We start from the raw sequence: 27,413 nt of genomic DNA, 5'->3' as shown, positions 1-27,413 counted from the left end.
CCATAAAGACTGTTTATAATAGGGCTGCTCGATTATAGAAAAAAAAAATAATCACGATTATTTTAGCAATAATTGAAATCACGATTATTAAAAACGATAATTTGTTAACCTTAAAGTTGTTTATTTTTTTCTTGCAAAACAATGTAAAATATACTCTTTAAACATAAATAAAGCTTTTAACCACTAAAACAAAGTATGTTCACTTTTGTATGAAACAAAAAAATCTTTGAATGCAAATAAGTGTACTGTAAATTCAAGTATGTTTCCTTTTGTAAATAAATAGTGCACTGTAATTAAACTGCTATAGACTTGCCATAGAACTGTAGCAATTAAAAAAAAAAAAAAAAGATCACGTAAAGTGCAAATTATAAATTCAAGTATGTTCACAGTAAATTCAGTGGCATGCCGTGAGGTTTCAGTTAAGGCCTTCTGTATACATCAGCCATCTAGAATACATACGTTAGGGTTATACGGGTTAGGGTTACGTTAATACGGGAGTTGCAGCGGAAAGAGATTCGGAAACTGAAGATTGCATTGTGGACGAAGTTGTAGACGGAGTTGTTTTTATGTGTTTTAGTTTTTCATGAGATTATGATAAAGGTGGCGGTGGTTAAACTTTAGATGGTTAAAAAGGTTTGTTGTGTAAGCGGTTGGTGTGGACACAACTACGAAACACTTTTTGCACGTGATGTGTTTTTGCTCTTCGTCTTCTTCATCAAACCCAAAGTGATTCCATACAATTGAATTGGACTTGCCTTTTTTGTTTACCAAGCACTTCTGCTGTGATTCTCCTGCCGTTTTTCCAGACCGCTAGGTCCAACTTTCCTCTTGGGGTGGACCTGCCGGCTAGCTGGCAGCAGTAGCTTAGAGGGGGGCGGGGCAGAGCAGCTCATGGTAGCTTGCGTGCGCGTGAATTAAAAAGACTCAAAATTAATAATCGTTTTTTCTCGATTACATCATTTTTGTAATCGTTGCGTGTAATAATCAAAATCGTAATTGAATTTCGATTAATTGCACAGCCCTAGTTTATAATGTAAAGAAGAGAATGACTATGAGCAAAACTATTACGAGAAAGTCTGGAAGATACTATTAAAGAAGAATGGGAGAAGTTGTCACCCGAATATTTGAGGAACACTTGCGCAAGTTTCAGGAAGCGTGTGAAGGCAGTTATTGAGAAAGAAGGAGGACACATAGAATAAAAACATTTTCTATTATGTCAATTTTCTTGTGGCAAATAAATTCTCATGACTTCCAATAAACTAATTGGTCATACACTGTCTTTCAATCCCTGCCTCAAAATATTGTAAATTTTGCTTCCCCACCCTGTATATATATATATATATATATATATATATATATTTTTTTTTTTTTTTAATGAGAGAAACAGAAATAGGCATTACAGCATTATATTTTAATATTTGCATTACTCTGCGTGACCTTTAAGGCGGTTAATCAGCAATGATGAAAAAAAATCTTTATTTCATCCCGATCTTCCATCATCCATAAGCCTTTAAACAAGGATATTAAATTAAAGCTAAAAAAAATAAAACAACTAAACTATGTGTAATAGACTCATTGTTTTCAAACATTATTCTTTCACTAGACATGTATGATATGCTGATATTTCCTTTTCTGTCAACATCTATAATATTGTTTTTTATGTTTGTGATATATTAGCAGTGTAGGTCCTGTCCTGCAACACATATTGTTTCTAAATAGAAGTTTGGATAATCAATTAAAAATGAAAAGAAAAAAAACAAATCTAAACTACATTTGAGGCCAATTGAAATTGATGAGGCCATAAATCGTGATTAATACTTTAATGACAGTATTTGCCACAAACATCACACCAGACACACATCCCTTTGAATGTCCTTTGATGTCATGCAGTGCTGAATAGAACAATAATTACAAACAAATCAGTGTTATCTGGCTGAATGACTTTTAAAGTATTTTATGAAGGTCACAGTTTTGTTTTTTTTTGCTTAAAGTGAGGAAAGCAAGGCTGACTCAAACTGACACTTGTAAAGAAAAATGGGTCTGCTGAGACAAAAGGGAACATTTTTGGAATCATGCAGTTTGGCTTAAATTCAGCTGCTGACTTGGATTTTTGTATTGTTTGCATTGTTTCACTGTATGAATAAAAGTTTATATGAGTAGGAAATTTATACTTTTATAATTTTAACAGAGGAGTGTTTGATGCATATTTGGATGTAAACGGACAGACCTTTTGGAGTCTAAACAAACTAATTTGACCTACGTGTGCGAGTGTATATGTACATACACACACACACACACACACATATGTATTATATATATATATATATATATATATATATTTTTTTTTTTTTTTTTTTTTTTTTTTGGTCCATCCTCTTGTATTATTAAGGCAGGTTTTGAGTGTTTTTCTGTCATGCTTTTCCTCGATAGTGCATCTGCTGCAGATCAGTCATCCTGTGCCCTTGATGTGACCTCACCACTGCATTAAGACGACACTGAGGAGGCTCCACTTGTTTATGTCCTAGGAGGATAGTGTAGTGCTTTTTTCTGTCTACATTTCACATTTTATCATGTTTTACAGTTTAGTATTACCAAACGTGCCTTTGCATCACAAGTTTAGTTGTAGTAAATGGTGTTATTTTAAGCATAAAGGAAGTATCGTTTTAACTCTGGTGGATGACCTACTTCTATATTTGGATCTCTGGGCCTGTTTTCTCATGTCTACCCTTTTTTGCCATTGGATATTACAATTTAAATCTTTAAAACATAAAACAAAGCATATTTACTGACCGAAGCATTCCTTGATCGATTGTGTTGCCTGTGCTTGCTGTTGGTCTCTGAATGTGTGACTGCAGCGCTCAGTGCTTGGTGATACAAACCTAAACCAAGTGATTGTGCTCAGTAGGCATAGGGGGCAGGTGAGAAGAGGATGACAGAGTCTTCTGTGTGGTAATCCTGCCGACTGCGCCAGTGTAGTCCTGTCTGAGCCTCGGCCAAAGCTGCAGCAAAGAAAGCCTCCTGAGTGCTCTTTGCTACTGCAATGACCAAGGCTTTTTTGAGCTGCACCATTTGTTAGGTTGCACGGACTGGAAATAATTAACCAACTTAATGTTAAATCACACTCTTTGTTTTACTATCTGTACATTTCCTGAAGTTTTCCTTTTTTATTCTCTGTTATTATTAATGCCAGACATGGTAGCAAAGGTGGTGGATAAAGTAATGACTTTCTTTTAGAAATGTATTTGAAATTATTTTCAACTTTACATGTGAACTGCTCTTCTGAAGATAACAGTTGTTCCAATTTCCCAGTCTGAAATTCCAACCTGAACACCCCCTGAGGTTAGATTTCCGACTTAGGGAGCAGGAAGAACTTCTCCAACACCGACCGAAAATTTAGTGTTGTAGTCAAGACCGACTAGACTGAGACCAAGACATTGCAGAGACCGGAGGGTATCGAGACCAAGACCCAACACCCAGACCGAGACCATGACACACAAAGACGAGACCAAGATCAAGCCTTGTCGAAACCTAGTCCAAGACCAAGACCGAAAACAGACTAGTGCTAGAATCGACATGACATGATACCTTATATCAGTTGTACAGCAAAAGGCATTGCTATCTTTTGTACTGTATTGTTCTTATGTCTTTCATTTAAAATCACCCAGATTTGTCATAGTTACAGGTTAGGCCTATATTTCATGAATGGAACGTTCCCTCTAGGCCTGATGAAAATATTATTCTCTGCTGTCCTCTCCTATGACCAGTTTATCAGAACTCGTCAAGGGAAAGAGACGGGATGTACGAGGAAATGTTCATATTAAGTCATACAGTTTAACATGTTTTCAAAATAGATGCATCTGACTGGTTGCATTTGAAGAGGGTGCAAAATAAATAATGATACTATTCTGTGATGATACGGTTTTTGTACAAATCCCATCGAGACCGCTATGTCCAAGACCAAGACAAGGCCAAGACCAAAGAGAGTCAGGACCAAGACAAGACCGAGACCAAAGAGAGTCAGGACCAAGACAAGACCAAGACCAAAGAGAGTCAGGACCAAGACAAGACCGAGACCAAAGAGAGTCAGGACCATGACAAGACTGAGACCAAAGACAGTCAGGACCATGACAAGACCGAGACCAAAGACAGTCAGGACCAAGACCAAAGAGAGTCAGGACCAAGACAAGACCAAGACCAAAGAGATTCAGGACCAAGACAAAGCCGAGACCAAAGAGAGTCAAGACCAAGACAAGACCGAGACCAAAGAGAGTCAGGACCATGACAAGACTGAGACCAAAGAGATTCAGGACCAAGACAAGACCGAGACCAAAGAGAGTCAGGACCAAGACAAGACCGAGACCAAAGAGAGTCAGGACCATGACAAGACTGAGACCAAAGAGAGTCAGGACCAAGATAAGACCGAGACCAAATGAGTTGAGTCCGTGACAAGACCGAGACCACAAAAAATCTCAATCTCAAACCAGACCGGTGTCAAGAACTACATCACTACCAAAATTCAAGATGGCTGTGGGGTGCAGTGGCAGTAGAAAAAAAAAACTCTTAAGTGGTAATTTTGTCTTGTTTGTGTCTTTAAATAAGTGTTACACCCGTTACTATCCTACGACTATCAGTAGACAAGGTGGGTTTGTATCTGCAAGTGGAATGCAATGGCCTACGTGGCTCAAACTGATATAGCTATTGGTTTTCTGACTGTACTTGGATAGATTCAACTCAGATGTGACGTTCACTTTTATCTCTGACAGCTGAGGTAAACACAACTCAGCAACACTACTTCCCAATTTGGTTAACTTCACTAATCAAGATGTTTTCAACTTTCAGTTTTAACAGAGATAGATTAAATGATTGAACCTTCCAGGCAGAAAGCTGTTGTTTCTTGTAGCATGTGAGCTTTGTTCCTTAATGTGATGGATGCTATTTGTAACAGAACACTGGAGCCAAATCCTAGCCAAGTTGGCATAGCAAAACATCTGGCCTCTGAGCCCCCAAGGAGATTAGGGACATTAACCTCCCAAGGACAGCCGTCACAGTATGTGGACCCCAACACATCATGTTTTCAGAGTGGGTGGGTGTGTGGAGTCTTTCTTGTATCCAGTCAGCTCTCTCCAACACTCACAATCAGACCAGGCCTGGCAAAGGAAAACTGGCTCATCAACAGCAGCTCATTGTGAATTCAAAACATAAAAAACAACTATCATCTAATATCATTATCTCCTGCTGGATCCAATCACAGCGGTTTTATTACTGTAACAAGAAACCTGATCCCACTTTTGAGTCATTGCTCAAATCCTGTCAGCACATTCTGGGCTGGACTGCATGTTCATCGCCTGTGAGTTGTTTGTGTTGCATTTGCTGGCACTGCAGGCCAATCTGTGTTTCCTTATCTCAGCACCTCTACTTCCCTGCCAGCAGACAGTGTTATCATCCCATTCTGCCTGAGTCTGTGTTAATGTTTGATTTCTGCATGCCTCGACTCCCTCCTCCAGCTGCTGCATCACATTGGAAAAGCAATGCAACTAATTAGGAGTTTGGTCTGTTTTGTCAACATGCGGCCACATTGTTCTGGATATCCGTGTAACGTGAACTTTGAAGTGGACAAAATGATTGTTCGTTCATATGTATAATAGAGGGAATTGTTTTGATCAGTCATCAGTGTGTGTGCTCTGAATGCTGTTTCTTGAACGCAGGCTGACTCTCAGGTGGTCTTCTTCGTGCTGCAGACCTTTTAGAAAATGCCAGAGATTCACAGCACCAGGCCTTCAACACTAATTCATTTTGAGCAGCGCCAGAGGCCATTTGACTTTCAATGTTTACCTGCAGAGAAACCGAGAGAAGGGGGAGGAAATACTGGTGTTGGAGTGTGTCTACGTATCAGCATGTCTCCTCTTGTTACCCTCACTGCCAACCGAAGATGTAAAAACACAGTCAATATGTGATAATAGGGTTCTACCGTAGTGTCACTGTTCATATCTCATTTATTATAACCAACTTGAAATAGCCTCTATACAATAATGAATTTGATTTTTTTTTTTTTTTAGTTCATTTGGAACAGAAACAAATTACCTCACACAAGGTAACACAAGTTAAACAGAAAAGAATCAAAACAAAACTCTTATTTTCTTACAAAATATAAACTTTAAGGTTCCAAAAGAGTGAAAATATTTCAAGTGTTACCAGCCTGGCTCCAATAATTTCAATAAAATAGTATTTATTCTCATTTTCCTGAAGGATTAGGAAAAGTCAGGAAAAATATGAGATATCAGAATTAGGGATGCAAATAATTGATTAATCTATTAATCATTAGTTGGTTGACATTATCGATCGATCAAGGATTAATTGATAATCGTCGATTTTCCTGAGAACCTGAATTTCTCTTTCGATAAAGCTGAATATTGTTTATATACTTAATGAAAAAAGCATGTCATATTCCTTAATGATTGATTTATTGTACAGTTGGATACAGTACAGGCAATGACATTTATGGAGTAGAACTAAATAAATTCTCCAAAGATTCAATAAAATGAATGGAGTGGAGACCCCACCCCCACCCCCCACCCCCCACCTGGGTGACCGCAGGACATAATGCGAGACATACCTGTGGCCCAAATCAGGAGCCTGGAGGATGTTTTCAACTTCTGTCTCGCTGATTAGATAGTCCAGATGACCGTGGACTAGACCGACCTCCAGGGAAAACGCTCCATCCAGGACTGGGACCCCGCATTTGTGCGTGTATTTAGGTGGGGGTGCACTGCTCCCACAAACTTTAGCAGTTTAAGGCCATAAAACTAATTCTTGATTTTTTTTTTTTTCCCCCAATGTTGTGGATGATTTACAATTGAGCTTATTTAGTACATACAGTATAAGTAAAGTATGTCTGGAAAAAACATCTTCACAATTAATATATTATAAACAAACTAGATGTCATGTTTGAGAAATGCCTCCAGAAGAATAACCTGAATTTTGCATTTCAGGCCTTTTTCATGATTTCCAGAAAGCAAAACCTTGATTAATTGAATTCATTTGGCATTATATATTGCCCTACTTAGAGGTGCTCTCATGTAAGAAAGAATCCACAAGAATACCTACTACGTAGCATCTTCTGAATAATGGAGATACAAAAGGTTGTAGTGAAATGACATTGCTAAGTCAATACCTGTAGACCCACTGGCTTTTGCCTCCAGTTCACTCATTATTGGTTTATGATGAGTAGCTATAAGACATGAAGTCCTTGTCATCACATTAGCTCTACAAGTCAGCACTGATGATACAAGAATACTTGGCAGGGGTAGGTGACAATATGAGTGCTGTTCCTGAATCGGTTTTTGAACCACTCTCAGTCACCAGGCCATATCGAGAGCCCACGGGGCACCTGGGATAACATCGCTCCTCAGGTCCACAACAGTGATTTTCTTTTAAGTGCATATAATTCATGTAGAAACCCTGTGATCTGCTGCCGAGCTAAGTGTCCATAAGTCTGCTCAGGAGAGAGGGCTGGAGGGGAGTGATAATGCCAGTTGACTGGAAAAGACAAGAACAGGGGCAAAAAGATAAATGTTCATATCTGATAGTTTTAATGACAACCTAAAAGGCAACAGCCTCTGAGGCATCTGACAGTAATTCTCCAGTTTCCCAGACATGCTGCATCTAAGTTATTACTGTGAGGTCAGGGTTACATTTATACGCTCACTGGGTTTCCTTGTGTAAAGATGCATAAACGTCAAACATTTACTTATTTTTCAGAACTTAATTCTTGTTAGGATTACCCTCTAAGGCAGTGATTCCCAACCTTTTTTGGCTCGTGACCCCATTTTAACCTCACAAATTTCTGGTGACCCCGGACATTCTAAACACAGACATTTTTCTTAGATATCAAACTGGATGAAAAATCCAAGGCACACTCTTTAAACATTAAAATGCCTTTATTAACGTGGCACGGTCATATCTAGACCCAAAAAACACTTCTACGTGTTTCAGCTTCAAGCCTTCATCAGGAAGTCAGATGTTTTTCTCTTGGAGATGTCTTAGCGGGGCCAGGTGGGCGAAAAAACCTTTCGATTCACTGATTGGTCAGGTTTTCTGACTGCGACTGTGTCCGGGCAGGTTGAAGCATAGTAACGCATGCGGTCACATGATTGGGTCAATCAGGATAAGCCCTCTCAAATGTTATATCTTGTATTTTATTTGAGCTTGATTTTTATTAGGAAAAGTGTGTGTTGTTTTAATTATAATGAAATATATATTGAATCATTAAAAAATGTTTTTTATTAGTCATTTTTACATTTTTTTTTATCAATTACTAGAAATTTCAGGCAGCCCCATGTGAATTCCAGGCAACCCCATGTGGGGTTGCGACCCCAAGGTTGAAAAACATTGCTCCAAGGAAAAACAGTAGGTGACATTTGTGACACAAGTGTAAGAAGGAAAAACCTCAACTCAAGAACAGCTTTTAGAGCATTCACATTTACTATATTGTGGCTGTGGCTCAGGTGGTAGAGCAGGTCGTCCAATAACCGAAGGGTTGGTGGTTTGAATCCCGCTCTGTCCTAGTCAGTCCGTTGTGTCCTTGGGCAAGACACTTCACCCTCCCTGCCTCCAGTGCCACCCACACTAGTGTATGAATGTTTGGTGGTGGTCGGAGGGGCCGTAGGTGCAAATTGGCAGCCATGCTTCTGTCAGCCTGCCCCAGGGCAGCTGTGGCTACAAATGTAGTTTACCACCAGAGTGTGAATGTGAGAGTGAATGAATAATGGGTCAACAATGTAAAGCATTTTGAGTGTCTAGAAAAGCGCTATAGAAATCCAATCCATTATTATTATTATTATTATTATTATTATTATTATTATTATTATTATTATTATATTGACCAACCAGTAGATTGGATTTTCATTGTCAGATTTATGTCATTCACTTCCAGGTTTCTGATCCAAATTGACAGTTGATTCCTAAATTGTGAAATAGTAGCTGAAAGAACCATCTCTATTCCAAGTCCACTTATTTGTTTAATCTACAGCTATCATTGGAAACAAGTGATCAAATGTAGACATAAGCCCTTTTTGTAGTAGCCACAGATGAGTGGAAAAACAAACCGATTGCATTCATCTGAATGTAACGCTAGCAATTATACTTGAAATCAATGACTCCTTCAGCATTCAGTAAAGTGACATGGCAGTGTGATGTGAAATGCCCTCCTCCATTCAGAGAATCCATAATTGTTCATTTAAGCTGTTAGATGTTTATATGCCATTTAGCTTTAATGTTGTGCCAGGAACTTAACAGTCATGAAAGCTACATCACACACAAACAGACGTGTTTTTATGACTGACCATAAATTGCTGTTGGAGATTTTATGGTCTCATTGATGGGTATGATTAGGCAATGTAATTTCCCCATTGGTGTCATGAAATAGTAGTAAATGCTAATGGATGAGTCTTAACTTGTGTACATATGAAATAAATCCCCCTTGAGACAAAATAGAAGATGATGTAATAGACATGAAACCAAGACATTGATTTTTTTTATAGAGGAGGTTAAAACCATCAAAGACCTAAACAGCCACCGGCAACCAAAAGCATCTATTTAATAACTTTTGAAGGACTAATCCTATCAATATATCTAAATATTTTGGATAAAATGCAGTTCATCAGCTTTTCAGTAGTAGTAGTAGTAGGAGTTTTACAAGGTGCTTGCACAGGTCTTGAAAGTCTTAAAAAGTATGAAATATTGAAACACTGTTTTCCAGACCTTGAAAAGTTGGGAATTTTATGTGAAAGTTTTAATAAAGTATGAAAAAAAGTTTCTCATAGTTGAATTTTAGAGTATGCTGGAAGGCACATAATCTTGTAAGATAAGAAATACATGAGGAAAGCATATAAAAAACTTGAAATGGTTTCACTAACTAGTCGGTACTGGATTGATTCTACTGAAACTTTGTGTGATATCCATGCGCTTCTGTGATTTCTCATATATTTTGAAAATGTTTCTGTCAGTAAAACATAATTTAATCTTACTGCAATTTATGCATTAACTCATTCATACATTTATTAAAACGAACTTTTCCACTATACACAACCGGTACAATCTCAACCAAAAAAGTAGGTACAAAAGTCTAAAAGTACATAAAGTCAAGGTCTTGGGGGAAGAAAATAGCAGTTTTGAAGAAGTCTGGAATAAGTCTGGAATTTTTATTTGGATAAAGAGCAAGCACCCTGATTTATAGTTTGACAAGAGACAAAGGTTGTAGACACTTTCTTTATGTTCAGTTAATGTTATATTTTGCTAAAAAAAAAAAAAAAAAAAAAAAAGGATATAATAATAAATAGTAATAGATCATTTAGGAAAAGCTACATGTAGAGAACAATTAATTTCCAAGTTAAAAAAAAAAATAGTTGTCGGTCTTTAATTATTAACAAAGAAGACTCTTCAGTGCAACAGCAAGATAGTTTTAATTCACAAAACAGGGTTTATGTTCATTCTTTTGTTGTTTTGTTTTATTTGTATCCCAGTGCAGTATCATAAATATTTAGCTTTTTTTCTTTTGGGGAAAACTTTACACTTCAGTTCTTTTTCTCAGGGTTCGCAGTGCTTTTAATTGTAGGGTCTGTGATAATGACATCCATGTCAATTAGGCCTAAAGCTCCCAGAGGAGGAGACGGTACATGTCAGCCTCCAGTTTAAGACAAATACTCCACCAAAAAGTGAGGATAAGTAAATGTCACAGGGTTAAGAGAGTAGAGTTACTGCAGTTTATTCCTTGTGGAGTTAATGCCTACAGCAGTGAAATGAGAGGGAATGGCCTCTCTTTGTTCACCTTAGAGATGTCTATAGTTTTTGTATATGCTAATAGTTTGTCAGTATCTTTGTTGTCAAATATACAAACAGTTTCTTGCAAGATTCCTGCAGTGAAGCTTTGGTTTGTCCACATCTAACCAGTCTTTTTCATCTCAACATGAACTGAACATCAGACGGTGCACTCTTTTGATGCACAGAGGGTGTTTTGTTTATCGTGGCTGTCACTGGATGTTATCTGCATGGACAGGGATTGAATCATCGATGCTCCAAAGCCCACCCTCTCTGTACTGTAATCTTTGCAAATCCCACCACTTGTCTGATGAATTTTCCAAATGTGGCCTGTTGCCTGCACTGAGCGTCTCTGTTGCTCAGCTGGTTATCAGCCTAACTAAAATTGCCATGCTTATCTGGCAACCGGACTTTGATTTACAATACTATATCCAAGCACACACTCTGTGGGTTTCATCACAGCAGTTCATCTCATTTTACATTTCAGCAGGAATATGTTTTCTCTCAGACTGATTAATCTCATTTCAGTCACCTGGTTCGGTACCACCTGGTTATAATTAGGCAGACATGTTTCCCACAGTGGGAACATTTAAAACACAAGTACTAACCTTCTACTTTGGCTATGAAGTGGTAACTAGGGTAACATCCTACAAATAAAGTTTGCAAAAAACAAACAAAAAAAGCCTTATAGGGATTTAGAGGGTTAGCTGATAGTGAAAATAATCATCATTTGCACAGTAATCCCATTTCCCAAAAGGATCCTGTGTTAACAGCTATGGGAATCATCTCCTGCTGCAGAGGTGAATGCCAGTCACAACACAAAAGCGCATCACATTCTGCCCCTGAAAAATGTAAAAACACATGAGCTATTTGCTTTCTGCTCTCCATGAGTAATAGATGATGGATGGCCTGACATTTCCGGCCATGCTTGTTTGGGTGTTTCGCAGTGATATGCAGCTCTGTTGCTGCCTGGATGCCCCATGTTACCGAAACCGAATGAGAACAGTGTGACAGAACATTACACGTGGAAAACAGAGGAAGCTTTCTCATAATAAAACTCTCTCCCCCTCTCTGACCTTTTTAATCCAGGCACTGCATCACCATGCATTGTAGTGGCATCAATTCATCACTGGACCGTACACTGAACCGGAGCATGTCAAGACGAAAGCACATGTACTAAAACTGGGCTGTCTTTGGGAGACATTGTATCACAGCTTCACTCTCATTTCCCAAATGAGAGCCAAATAATCCATCTTGAGATGAGGCTGTTTTTTTTTTCCTGCTTTGACCTTGTGTTTCATGGACAGCAATACACACACACAAACACACAGTAAACCAGATCTGTTTTATGTAAGGGGACTGTGTGTCTCCTCAGTGTTGACATTACTTGTTTGCTCTCCACAGTGCATCAGACTGTAACAGTTATTCTTATTTCACTCATGCCTTAGAGACCGGGAGATGAATATCTAAAATTATTGTAGTCTAACATTCCAAGTCAGACAAAGTATTTGAATTATTAATGCCAGACAACACAGGGATGCTCCTTGCTGTCCCAGGTTGTCTTCTCCTTTCGGGGACTGAATGCATTTACTGAAACAGAGAGATAAAACATGTTTGATTGTTTGAAGTTTGATACAGAAGCAATTTTTCCACATAGTTTCTGGGAATACAAAAAGGAAGTGGTTCACTGAGTTAAACACACAAATTTTTTGCGGTTTCAAAAGAATTATAAGCTTCTAAATGAAATTATTGCTGCAGTTTGTTTGGATTTCTACTGGCTAGAGGCCGGAGGCTGTGGCTCAACTTGTGGTTTAAGGCCGTGAAGTCATGCTGGCTCCGAGTCCAGGAGTCCAGAAGGATCAAAATTAGTTATAAGGCACTTGAAGGGCTGTAAATTGTCAGGCTGTAATTTCCTCTTGCAGATTTATGGCTTGGCCTCGAGCGGCCTTTACAGCATAGAGACGACTCCCCTTACCTCGCCAGCTAAAGGTTATTGTAAATCACACCCCTGCTACCTTCAGCGCCATCATGCTGTCTCAGACACACCGACTTCTTTTCACACAAACCCCTCCTGACCTTTAGTTTCCCTTGTTTAATCTGCCGTACATGCCTGATGTGATTTCCCTGAAACAGTCCCTTCCGTTCTACAAGTGTGTTTTTTATTTTCCTTTTCTTTGCCTCTGCTTCCATTAAAGGCATCAGTGCACAGTGGCCAATGCATTACTGATCTGAAATCAGATCAGACACGCACAGAGAATGTGTTTCATCCTGAACACAACCTGCAATTATTCTTCTCCAGAACTTTGTGTTGTTTGTTTATTCCCTTTTGTCACCTTTAGTTGACTTATTAAAGCATCTGACTGTCCTTTTTCAACAATAATCAGAGGCATTCAGCCTGAATAAAATCAATGCATTATTCAAATGAGACAATTCATTGGCTTTCTTTTATTTATGGCTGACTTGTCTTAAGTTAATGAACGATTAATTTTTGTAAAGTTCATCATGCATAAATGCTCCAACTCTGGGAAGTGCCATTACATTTTATATGTTATTTTAGAGGACAGTCAACATAAGCTCAAATAGGAATATGTATAGTTTGGATCAGTGCTGCACGATACTGGAAAAAACTGACCCTGCAATTTTTTTAACCTTATGATATATATTGTGATATGAAAAAGCTGTGTGGCGCCGACATGAATGGTCAAACAAATTAGTTGTTTCCTCTCGTTGTGGCAACAATTGCAAGGCACTATCGTCACAGAACACGTGTTTCAATATCATCCTTCTTGTAGCCAAAATAATTCCAGATAACTGACATTGCTTTCTTTGTTTTCCATGATTTTCTCTTGTTTGTTGCTCATTTTTCAATGTTATTACCACCGAGTCACTCCATGTGCATGGGTGTGGTCTGCTTCGGCAAACTGATTAAGAATGATTGTGATTGGTGGATCGCTGTGTGCAGTGTGTGTCAGGTATCCAGGTGTAAATTAGATGAGAACATGTTGAGTTCATTTGCCTCCTACATTGCAGGAACTGTGATGTGACTACTGCGCACACGTACATCGCAATGATGATGCTCAAACGATATATTGTGCAGCTCTAGTTTGGATTGTGAAAGTCATTAAAATGCAGTGTAGCTTGATGCACTTCAGTCCCCTACATCCTCTCTGTATTTTTATATTATTATCTTTCTACTGTGTGCTTGTTGGTGTGTGCAGGTCTTTGAAGTTGTGATGTGTTGCCAGTATATCTTCAAAGAACGAGCAAACCATAGACATTGTAATATTCATGCCTTTAAAGGTTGTCATGTGGGTATGGGACTGTATGGCAACCAGAGTTGGACTGTCTGTTGTTGAATCTGCGAGTGTCCTTCACGTTATTATGACATGGACACAGATGAAAGACATAGCTTCAATCATAGATAGTTGCTGTAGTAACACTTGTCACTTACTTTCAACTTACCTGTATGTCACTGTGAAAAAGAAGAGATGCTCGCTCAGCACAGATAGGCTTCTTGAATATTTAAAGCGGAGGAAATGAGCCTGCTGGCTGGGCTGAAAGTCATGTACAGCCTCTTGTTCCTCAAGGTCTCCTTGGCTCCTCAGTGTCCGATCCAATCTCACTGTGACCGATCCTTCTTTATCAACATATGAAATGCTTGTGTTGATCAAAATGATGATTCTGGGCCTTTTTATGCAAATCGATTTTGAAGACAGAAATGCTTTGAATTAAAAAAAAAAAAAAGATTGACTGTCAAAAGATTGATATATGTACTTGAGTTGAACGTCTCTGCTGGTCACTATTCACCTTCCCTGATTTATTAAATCTTATTATAGAATCTGTAGGCCCATGTTTAGCTGATCTCCACCTTGCAGCATGTGTAGGCATTTGCAGTGATAGCTGGAGGTTCATCTCATTGTTTATTTATAACCTACTGCCCTGTCCTTTTTTTGGTCTTAAGCTGTAAATATACCAGTGTTTATCAAATATTAATCGCCTCCTTCTGAGTAATGACTGAGCAAGCACACATGTACAGCGTGATGACACTGTTTGTGACTCATTGCTTCTTGTCTGTTGTTTAGCACATTGTTTTCTTGTACCAAATGAGGGCCTTAGTGCATTTACAAAGAACTCTTTTGGCTATTTCAGAGCTTGATTGTTCTCGTTAACATTTCTCTGTTCCTTCTCGTCGTAGGCAGGACTGGAGGTGTATCAAACTGCTTGGAGTAAGTTGTGAGAGTTGTTTTTAGCAATGTGAAAAATTTGCTAAACCAAGACTGGTGATTCATGTGCTGTCATTCAAACACCAGCACCAGTGGTTGTCTGTACTTAGACAGATTAGACTCTCACTGTTCCCTTGGAGTTGCTCACAGTGAGCTCTGACAGTCAACAGTAAGCTTGAGTAACATTAGCTGCAAATAATACTATAGAGTTGTGGTTGTGGTTTGTTTTATTAACAGTTACTTTTTATGAAATACTGAAGAAATAATACATGTTGATAATCTCAGTGCTGGTTCTTTGGCATTCTTGTCTGTTGACAATGCTCAAATATAGTGTATAGTTTTAATAAGGATAATGCTATTTAAGCCTTGTTTCATCTTGAGTCCATGTAGACAGAAAAAAAATCTTCATTAACAGTGGAAAAAACAGTTGGATTTTTTTTACCATGCCATCTAGACCTGGCTGATCTGGGGTGCAGGAGATTGCACCAAAAGCAGATACTGGAGCCCTTTCTATGTTTCATTTAGTGAATCAGCAGGTTGTCAATCACAACACCACCTCTCGGTCTCCCTTCAGAGTGATGTACTATTGGCCAGTATTTTTTCAGCCTGGAAGCATGACTCCTGCAGAAGCACACCTCCATGTTTTAATGCCAACAGTCAGCCCACTCAAGGAGGAAGCCTTGTCCACCATTTCATTTAGAGATCACCTTCTAAGTGCGCGCACACACACACACACACACACACACACACACACACACACACACACGCACACACACACACACACACACACACACATACAGTACCTGACATATTGCAGTAGTAGGCAGTTTGCCCAGGTAATGAGAAATGGGAAAGAGAGGGAGGTGTTGGGACGATGGTCCAGTGGGTCATGGTTCTACTGAGGCTCGGGGCCAAACCTCAGCTCATCCAAAGGATTATTATACTTTGGAGCTGTTTGAATGGACTATCAAATAAAGTGGTAACACTTCATCACAACCAGACACAGATGAAGTGACCTCAGGTGACATTTGTAATGAAAGTCCAGAGAAACTCATGAAGACCACATGACATTTTCCCGGTGACCATAGATCAGTACTTTATAATAATCATCACAGCCCGTTTCACAATAGGCCTTACCTGTTTATCGTGAGATGTTGTGCGTAAATGAATTTGTGCCATTTCAGATCGATATGTTTGATAACTATAATTTTCTGCATCTCTTATTGGAAACATGCACAGATTAAATACTTTGGTGTAACAGGCATCATTGTTTGTATTTCCTTTCATTAGTAAAATGGTACACATAATAAATACTTTTATAGTGAGAAAATGAGGTAGGCTGAATCTTTAATAAAAGATAATGAAAGAAATTCTGCAATTCGTTTGGTGTCTCAAATCAAATCTTCTGCAGTACACCTGTGGGTTAAGTCATCTATCCACTCCCAGTGACTGGCCAATAGACAGACGATGCAGACACTTGTACTTTTCATTTAACACTCAGTTCTGCAGCATATTCTGATCATTATCAGAAAGTTGTGTTTCTGTGGTGAAACAGTCCTGCCACTCACTCTGGGCAGCAACTGGCAGCATTGAGGAACGTCAGCATTGCTCTCATCACTTCCCCTGAGGGAGTTCATGAATGTCCCCACGGTCCCAAAAGTCTGCTGTGTGAGTGTTTGCACTGCACACTTCCTACCACTGCTTGACTTGTAAAACTGCTGCAGAGGTGAAAGCCCATTTAACTGATGCGCAGAGGATGCACGCAAGCCCAGTGTGTGCATCTGCACCTTGTATTTATAAGCTACGACTCTCTCTGTCTCTCTGCTCACTGAATCCTATTTCCACCACAGTGCATTTGGCCATTCACGTCTCTGTATCTATCGGCTCTACCATCACATCTTCAGGTTATTTATGAGAACAGGGCCTGGAGGCAGTGTTTCCTGGGAATACAAATTTGCCAGGTTGTGTTTTCCTTGAGAGATACAGCAAAATGAATATCACTGAATGGATACATACCTCCATGTGCTGCATTTTTAATATTGTAAATAATTCAGCGTGGCCATGATACATAACTCTTGTTAAGAATGTTGTGTATGTTAGGCAGTATAAGGTTGTTGTTTTTTTAAGGCAGTATTTTTGTATTTATTTTGCCTTGATGTTTTTCTGCAAATGTTAGTGGCTTACAAGTATAGTTTTTCAGATTTGATCATTCTGTCTTATGGTCTGTTTCTTAATGCCACATTTATTTGGAGACACTGACAACATGACTTTATGGACATGGAGAAGTTAATATAATTGTTTTTGGTTTGTTTTGTTTCTTTGTTTGTTAACACTCTAGCAACATAACTATTGGTTGAATTCATACCAAATTTAGTTTATAGATTGCCAGTGATCCAGAATAGATCTCATTAGATTTTGGGATAGTGGGTCAGAGTTCAATTTTTTTAAATTAATTTTTAAAATCTTTTTTTTTTTCCCCCCATTTACTTACAATGGGCAACATTTCAAATGTCTGTAGCAGCAGAACTATTGGGTGAATTCATACTATATTTGGTTTATAGATTGCCAGTGTCCCAGAATAGATGTCATTACATTTCAAGTAGGTCAAAGTTCAAAAAGTTCAAAGTTTAAATTTTTTAGGAATTTTTAAAATCTTTTTTCTTCTCCCATTTACTTCTAATGGGCAAAATTTCACGTCTATACAAACATCAATTTTGTTTCAGTTTACTTCAAACTTGGCACATATATAGAGTCAATTGATATACCGACATCAGCACACACATACACATGATGCCATCAGCTGGATTGATGCCAAAATAAGCTACAATATGTGTGAGGGGTGGGGTTTGTTGAGCCTGGCACCACTTGTTTGTAAATGATTCTGGTGTCGGCCTTGTCTTTTTTATCTGTCACAGTGTCTCTGTACACCACATAATGATAACTCCACTGTCTAGTGAAGTTTTATTGGACTCTAGTGTAGGATGTGAAATGTTGTTTCACTAGAGCCATAATCTGTCCAGGTCCTGACAGGGTGGCCTTTAGGAAGCATCATTCTTAAAAAGTCACAGCTTTGTCTTTACCTGAGTTCTAAGACAAAGGTTTGCTGTTCTAAAGAAGAGCTGTGGAGACAGTGTACTGAAGTCAAAGCAACTTTAGCGGCACTGTTGAGGGGGATTTTTGAGCCTCATAAGCATTAAAGCAAGACATGCAATTTGCAGAAGGACTTTTTCTTAAGAGGAGGTGACTGTGATTAGCTACATTCCTCTGGGAGAGAGATTTATGAGCTCTAAGCAAATTTTTGTGTCTGACCTACTGCACACACAGTTTGGAAAATGCAAAAAAAGCATCTAAGCCTCTGTATTATACTGACAAAGGGGCTTAATTTATGGATATTCTCAGTGCGGGTAAAGATAAAAATGTTAATGATCAATGCTGGTATTTGGGGATTTTTAGATGCATGTTATATTGTAAAACTAATTCTGATTTAAGGTAAAGTAATAAAAGAAACATTTAGGACACACAATCTATGTAAAGTCAGACAGTTGTAGGAATCCTTCTAAAGATTAACCAAAAAACAAAATTAATATTTAAGATATCTTCTGGTCATTTTCTTGTGTGGTGGTTTACTGTAAGTGAGCTCTTGATTGGAGATGCCTCTATTACCATGCCAACACATCCCCCGTTGCTATGGTAATTGCTAGACTCTAACAGCTGACTTGCTCTTCGGCTGGTGTTGTGAAGTCACAAGGCTCTCATGTATAATTGACCCATTTGTCCTGACAATTTAACCTTTAACTTTTTGAGGATCTCAGTTTGGTTTTTATTGACTTTAACTGAGAGAGGGGACTTTGGACTGTGTTTGATGTTTTCTGAAACGTTAATAATGTCAGTGCTTGAACTGCAGCAGTATACTGACACCAAACCGATTTTCCAACTCTTAACTTCCAGTACTCTGTAAATGGTTATATTAGAATCGTATCACTTATGTTGTGTCCTCAGCTGATACAGAACTATTAAGGAAGCTTAGCTCTGTTTTTAGACAGAAAACAGCCACAGGAAAACCACAGATCACCTCAGTTTTCTGTACAGTTTGTGTTGTCAATAGTTGAGCTAAAGATCTGTTTGGAATCATCCAAACAAGATCAGTTTAGTCTGAACTGTGGATCAACAAACAGTGAACTTAGCAAAGATAAAAACATCACACAATAACTTCATACCTTCATAAGCCTCATAATCAAACTCACCATGAAGATGAAACGCTGTGATTTCATCACCCAATTACATTTTTTTTTTTTCATTTAGAGCTGTGTCCAGTGGTGAAAACAACAAAAAGACACTTTCTTTGACTCTAAAGGTTGTTTCTTAATGGTTCTCATTGCATCTCAGTACTTTCTGAGGCTTTGGTCAAAGACCCCATGACATTAGTTTTCACCACCATGGCAGACTGACCCACTACTCTCTCTAGTGGTCACGGAAATCTGCGAGACCATCACTGTAATTAGATTCAGTTCATATCTATACAGTCCAGTACTTTTCAATATAATCTTTGGCATAATTTCTCAACTCTTTATTCTCACCACTAAGGATAATTATTGGTAATTTCATAAAATATTTGAAAGTAGACATACTATATATAGTCCCTTTAACAACTTAACACACATATAATGTGTTGGTCCTTCAATATATAAAGTCTGACATCACTGCAAGCTATTTTCCTGCAAAAATTTGTAAAAAGTTTGTAATGCAGTCTGTGACATTCAGTTTTTATTTTTTCAAACTTTCAGAAAGACACTTTAGTGAAGGACTGCTGATGTTAATGTGTATCTAATAAAGCATGGACCTAACAAAATGTTTATTCATTATGGAATAATTAAGTGGCATTAAAGGGACCTCAGATGTAATGAGGTTGTTTGGATCTCAGAGCAGAAGTGGTAGAGGCTAAAGCAGGCAGGTCTGTTTTCTAAGTTCTCCTGGAAACTAGTGTTCTCACTAACTTTGACTTTAAAGTCCCAGAGCCTCTGATCCTGAACATTGCAGATAGAAAGTCTAGGTTGGGGTTTGGTCTATTACAAGCATGACAGAAGCCTGCAACTCTGTGATTTCATGCCATTAATCCTGCGGTGGTGTCGGCCTGGGAGCCCATCTTTCTATAGGCCTCAACTCTGCACTTTGATCACAGAAGGGAGTACCCCAGACTCTTTTGAAGCCGTCACTCCTATAGAACAGCACTAATTTGAGGGTTATCACAGAGTGCAGCATCTCTCATGCTTGAGGCTTTATAACCATTAAAACTATTTGTTGAGACTTTGAGGCACAGTGCTTTATCACTCCCCTGAGTTTTTCATTTACAACGAGTTATTGTCCGTGTCTTCTGAAGGGCAGATGGTGCGTGGATTCTGATTATGTGTACTCAGACAGACAAATCACTTGTGTTTAGCTGACAGCTTACAAGGTATAAATTATTTTTTATTGTCTATGTACTGTCATGTGTAGCTGAATTCCTAAAAAAAAAAAAAAAAAAATTCATTGGCTATTCCATTTTATAAATTGATCAAGAAAAAATACCAAACATTTCCCAAACATTGAGTCTGAGAATTTGCTGCTTTATTTTGTGTTAAAGTAAACTGAATAATTTTGTGTCAAGGACTACTGTCTCTTTAGCAATCAGCTTAGAGACTGTACCTCAAGAAAGTGCTTCTTTTTTTCACAATTGTACAGAAAAAAATAATCATGATCAATGTTCTTTTGATTGTAAGAAAAAAAAAAAAAAAAAAAAAAAAAAAAAAAGGTTTTTCTGTAATTATGGTAAGCTGTAGCTGGAACTTCAAATGAAGCACACTGTAATTTCCTTTTGACAGCTGCTATGTCAATAAAGTTATACGAATAGGCTTGTTTTTGATTTATTTCACAATGGAGCTTTCTTTAAGGTATCAAAAACACAAAAAAATTAAGTGAAAATTCTAAGAAATTTGCTCATTGCTTTGACTTTTAATCCTGGCTGACCCTGTTAACATTTTAAGTCAAAGCATTGAGTAAAATCCATTTTCACAATTGCTGCTTAGAAAGTCAGTCCTTGAATACTTGTCTTCTGCTGTCCTTGATTTCTTTGTACCTGCCTGACATGATCTGTTACAAAGACACGTGCTGTGATGGTTAATAGTAAATGGGATGAAAGAGAAAAAGGTCTGAACTCTTTATAAATGATGTCCTGTTTGTTGTCCTCTGAGAATAACCAGGACGTTACTGTTGTAGTCAACATATGAGAATTGAATGACATTGTGAACATAAAGTCAGTTGAAAAACACTGGACTAAAGACCATCTGTGTGGTTTGGGTCAGGGGGGGAACCAGCAGGGTGATCAGACTGTAAGTGGTGCATAAATGTAGTTCACGCTTGTTAAGATTCTTTTGTCTGGATGCATCTGCAGAAAAAATGGCCTGAGAGAGACAGACATGAAAGCGGTGGCTCCAGCCGGAGAGGGAAGAAGGCATAGAGGCTGGAGGTTACTTGAACCAAAACATAGAAGGTTTCACTCACAGATTGTGTTTCAGATAAGTCCTTAACACCAGCTCTACCTTTTCACCCTTCTCTGCCAGTGCCAGATTTAGAGCCCTGCACTGAGGACAGTATGTGTTTTACCGTTGTTTGTGTTTGTGAGTGACAGATATCACTCATAAACATCAACCTTTATGAAACTTCATGTTAGAGGTGGGCTATATGGTCAGTGTTATGAATGGTTTGTAGTTTTGTTTTTTTTGTTTTTTTTCCCAGCTATATGAACTGAAGACAAAGCATAGTTCAGAAATACTTTTTCTTTACCAAATCTACATAGGAATCTGGAGAAACCCATTCACTGTAAATAAGTAAGTAAAGCTTTATTTATATAGCACTTTTTAAAACAACATGTTACAAAGTGCTTCACATAAAGGGGAGATAGATCAAATCAAATCAAATCAAATTTTAAGCCAATTTACAGAAACCCAACAGAATCCTCCAGGAGCAAACACTATGACTGGTGACAGTGGCGAGGAAAAAACTTCCCTTTAACAGCAGAAACCTCGAGCAGACCCAGACTCCTGAAGGATGGCCGTCTGCCTTGGCCAGTTGGGGTTAGAGCGAGAAAGTAAAGGAGGAGAAAAGAGAGAGCGATAGAGATAGAGAGAGACTGGGGGAGAGGTAGGAGGTAGGGGGAGATGCATGCACAGATAACTGAACTAGAACATGTATAGAACAGTATAATATGCACTATTGTAACTATATGGATAAGTGAGTGATGACGATAAAGGTGGAGAGAGGCAGGACCACAGCAGCAGGTCCAGAGATGATCTTAGGAAAACCTGTAAAGATCCAGGGAAAACTGGTGAGGATCCAGGGAAAACCTGTGAGGTGATAAAGCACAGAGACTCCAGGGAAGAAGTCAAGTCAGTAACATAAATTTATAATACAGGTCAATATATAATTGAGGGACTTTTGAAGTCCATGGGATATATCTTGCATACATCTTTATTAAGAGTAAAACAAAATGTTTTTTATGTTCATGACGATCATGTCTTTAAAAATTCCATAATTATTTAATTATGGAAACAATCACTTATTAATAAATGATTAATAAATGACTAGATATACTAGAATGTCATCTAAATAACTATCCAAATTTAATAACAACCACTTTCTAATTAGCTAAACAATAATAAAATGAGTACATTCAGAAATTGTTTTGATTGTGTTCTTTTTATTAAGTTGAGATGATCATGACAGATATTTCCTTTTTGGCAGAATATCAAATTTTATATGGAAATAACAAATTGTATCTGTGTCTGAGAAATCAATTTCATCTAAATTACCCATTACAAAAACACCTCTAAGGGAAGTGTGTTAATTCCAGATCACATGACCTGCTCCACATGATGTCATTTCCTCCTGAAGAAAACACTGGCAAGACTCTAAGATATGTTCTGTCTCCTCTTTCTTAATTATTTAATATAAAGTAGAGTGTGAGTCAAATGTAGATTTATCATAGTAACAGTGTTACTACAATATCTTTATAAATAACTTTCAATTTTAATTTTACACAATTGTATATATGATATTTAGAAGAATCTGTAAAAATGCCATGTGGTGTTATGGTTATGTTAATTTTAGACCTGAAAACAGCAAAAATGTCAACTATATCTGTTAACTGTTACCCTGTAAAGGGAACTCAAAAAGTCCCTCAGTTACATATTGACCCACACAAAGTAGAGACGGTATAATCTTCATTTTGGCTGAGATAAAAAATAAAAAAAAATCTCAATTTTACAATTAAGGCATTTTTCACAATTTTAAGACAGGAAAGCCTTGACTAAATGAATCAGTTTGATATTTTGCCCAGCCCTAGTTGGTATGCACATTAATTACACTGGTCAACAACAAATTTATTGTTTAAGTTTTTTGAGCTGATTTAGGATAATTTTGGTGTGCTGAATCCAAAAATCACATTAATTTTGCTCAATCAGGTCAACTTTCTGAACTAAGCTACATATTGGCTTTTTAACATTTTTGCTTACATTTATGGGCATTTTCACATCATATGATACAAAATTCTTTCATATTTCTTGCAATAAATGAGTTCTGAAGATTTTACTTTTGCCAATTTATGATTAATGGTTTTTTTAATATTACAGGTGAATGAAATGGCTTTGACTAGAAGATCTTGCAAAAATAAGCCTGATGTATTCTGTTACATCTGCGGTGAATACACCATTGTACCTAACAGGAATCAAGTGATCAAATGTTTTTTTTTTCTCTTAAAACCTATTTTGGGTGAGAACTATATAAAAAAATCAACTGATAAAGTCACAAAAATGTAATCAATTGTGTGAGAAGATCAAATTTTTCAAAATCAAATTAGCAAAAAAAGCTGACCTGATTGAGAAAAACATATCATTTTTGGATTTAGTGGTGCAAAATGGTCCTAATTCAGTTGAAAAAACCTAGACAACTTGCAAAACACATTTTTTTGTAACCCAGTGTAATATACTGCATTTTGCACTTTACTGCATTCAAATTACTGTAACTCCTGAACTGGTTGCACCATCTACAAAATTCAAATGGCATCAGAAAGCTGAGATCCTGAGCCTTCCAACACTATATAACACGTTACAACGACTCTGTTACAACTGTTTCAGAGTCTTCCACACAGGTTAAAAAAAACGCCTGGAAATAACAAAAAATATGAAGCCATAATATGGATATTGAATGTTCAAGAGCAAAAAGCATGCTGGAGTAGATGTAAAATAGTTGAAAGTTTATTTTTGTAGTCTGAAAAAGTTCCATTAAGGACGTTTACAGTTGTTTCTAATAATAAATATGCTAAAAACTTCAAGTGTTTTTTTTTTTCTTTTTCACTAAAACACACTATTTTAAGCATTTATTATTTGTAATAATGATAATTATTGCCCAGATATTGAAAGTTAAGTTCTTCCGGAAAACAAAGGTATAAAAGAATTGGCAAAAAAGACATTTTCTGACACTTTTTTGCAAAGAAAACATGAAGACTCCGATGTGGCGTCTTTTAATGGCAGTCTTAAAAGGGTTGTGCTGCAACTAATTGCTTCCAGTAAAATTAAAGATCACATTCAAGGCCTATAGTGTTTTAGTTGACAGAATTTATTTACAAGGTTTTCATTTTTTGATTGTGGAAGTGCGCAGGAAGATGTTGTCAAAAACTTGACTTTCTGTTTACTGTTGCTTTGTTAAACATACTGAATTATTTAACATTTTTCAGGTTTTCCTGCCTGAAAATGTTGGTTAAAGGTTGATTTGAGTGCATTTTCAGTCTTTTTCATTGATCTATATTTCAACACTACACTTGAACTGACTGGCCCAAATTGGCAGCCCTTTGAGCCACTGAATATCACTCAGCTTCACAGTGTATTTTAATGAACAAACCAATGAACATGCATCAAACCCTGGAATTATCCCTCTCATACAGGTCAGACAAACCTTTTAACTTTGCATCTATCATAACAGTTTAATGCAACAGGTGACTTTAAAGTGCACATCTATGGTCATGTGGCTTCATGGTAGTAATATTAATTACAAACAGGTATTTGTCCTGTTGTAGCGTTGACGTCCCCTCTCTGATACATTTTTCCCCAAAAAAGCAAACCCTGTAATTGTCTTCTTTAAAAAAAAAAAAAAAGAAAAAAAAACACTTGAAATAAGGGTCACAGCATGGTGCAATTTAGAGAAGGAAGGGGAATTAGAGAGTTTGAGCAATATGATGGATAAATATGATTTGGATAAACATGAATTTTATAGGTATTTGCAACTAATAGATTATTATAGAAGAGAAATTCAGATAGATCCCTTCATGGATGTGAATGGTGTGATCCAAATCATAATCAGTTCATATAAAGAAATGAAAACTAGAATCATATCAGCTCTATATTACAAATTGATGCTGAATAAACATTTAACTAAATACATAAAAGAAAGTGGAAAGCACAGTTCAATACAAAAATCTCAGATGATGATTGGCATGATATAGTTGCGGAAAAAAAAATTATTAGACCACCTATGTTTTCTTTATATTCTTGTTCATTTTAATGATTGGTGCAACTAAAGGTACATTTGTTTGGAGAAATATAATGAGAACAACAAAAATAGCTCATTGTAGTTTAATTTCAGAGCTGATATCTATCCATTTTCCATGTTTTCTTGATAATAACTAAAATCACTTCAGTTCTTACATCAATATCTATGGCATATGCCAAAAACAGTGCTTTTAGGCATTTCATGTTTTATTTCTGTCTGTTTTAGTCACATGATACACACAGGAGTTAGTACTTGATTGCATAACCATTGTTTTGGTGACTTTTGATGGTATGATAATTATTTCTCTGACTGTATGTGGAAAATACATTAGACATCCACTAGTTCATGGATATGGAGGGAATTATCTTGGAAGAATTTGATACGTTGATACTTTTTTTTTTTTTTTTTTAATTTCACATAAGGTTAAGAGTAAATATTTGAATATAAAATTACCATGCTGGAGAGAATTGAAGCAGACCACTGGCATGTATTTTGGAAATGTCATAAATTGTCTTTGTTTTGGGAAAATATGCACACAAGCATGAAAGAGGTATTGGGATATGACATCCCTATGAATTACATGATACATTTTTTCTTTGTCATTTTAATTACATTAAGACAAGCATCTGAAAGGTATTTGGTTAAAATATTACTGATCGCTGGAAAGAAAGCAATTACAAGGAAATGGGGCGTGGTGGATGCTCCTAACCAGAAACAGTGGATGGAGATTGTCAAACAAATCTGCATAATGGAAAAGTTGACCCACCGTCTGAGATTACAAGAGGCATAGTTTGAAGAAAAATGGAGAAAATGGACTTTATTCAGAACCTGAACAGTGACAAAAACAAAACAAAAAAGGAATAACAGAAAAAGATAAGAACGGATGGACTATTAATAATGTGACTCCCAAACAGTGTTGTTACCGCCAGGAGGTATTGTGATCACTTTGCTTTGTGTGTTTGTTTATTTGCAAGATAACTCAAAAAGTTATGGACGGATTTTCATGAAATTTTCAGGAAATGTTGATAATGGCACAAGGAAGAAATGATTAAATAATTTTGGTGGTAATTGGGGGGGGGGGGGGGGGGGTGCAGATCTGTCTTGGCGGAGGTCTGCACTCTCCAAGTGCTTTTCTTGTTGTTATTGTCGTTTATAAATGTTGAAAATATCAATAAAAATCAAAGTAATTAAAAAAAAAAAACTACTTGACTTCATTTTCACACTCCTACATCTGCCATGCAGTCACCGACAGCAGCGCCCCTTCAGTCTGTCTCTGCTATTGTTCATAACCGAATGCTTGTTTTATTGTACTCCTGCATAGCCGACACAATGCACAGTCCTCTCAATCCTCCCTTTTGCTGTCACTAAATAGGTGTAAGTCCACTCTGCCTGGCTCCATGCCCACGTCACTGTATAGAACCAATCCGCTTTTATCCACAGATTACATTCAATCCTTCGCCCTCCATTGTACTATGGATTGAACCTTTTTTCCCAATTGAAATGTCGAGGCAGACCTATTCTTAGCCCAGTGCCTTGTCGGGATAAATGAAGTCAAAAAGCAGAATTAGTATCTAAACACCGATAAATAATTATAATTTATTCACTCAGAAGCCTTTAATTTGCTTTGTATGCATATTAGGTTTTGTGAGCTTGTTAGAAATACAGCCTACCTACTTTATTACTGTTACTGGGGATTGTAATATTTTTGACCTCGACTTGTGTGACTTGTGTGCCTGTGGTTATAACCTTGATTTGCTTTAATGTGCTCTTGTTTTGGCAGTAACATCAGTTAGTAGT

At 37.3% G+C, this 27,413-nt stretch overlaps 1 protein-coding gene across 12 annotated transcripts in view; it reads left to right on the top strand.

Moving 5' to 3' along the window:
• Window positions 1–27,413, top strand: part of ppfia2 (PTPRF interacting protein alpha 2) — a 200,122-nt gene that overhangs the window by 115,124 nt on the left and 57,585 nt on the right. The gene's annotated exons all lie outside the window — the stretch shown is intronic.

The sequence above is a fragment of the Sphaeramia orbicularis genome, chromosome 12, assembly GCF_902148855.1.
Source record: "Sphaeramia orbicularis chromosome 12, fSphaOr1.1, whole genome shotgun sequence".
Lineage (NCBI taxonomy): Eukaryota > Metazoa > Chordata > Actinopteri > Kurtiformes > Apogonidae > Sphaeramia > Sphaeramia orbicularis.
Note: the sequence above shows the minus strand (reverse complement) of the source record. Positions and strands in the feature narration are given on the sequence as shown.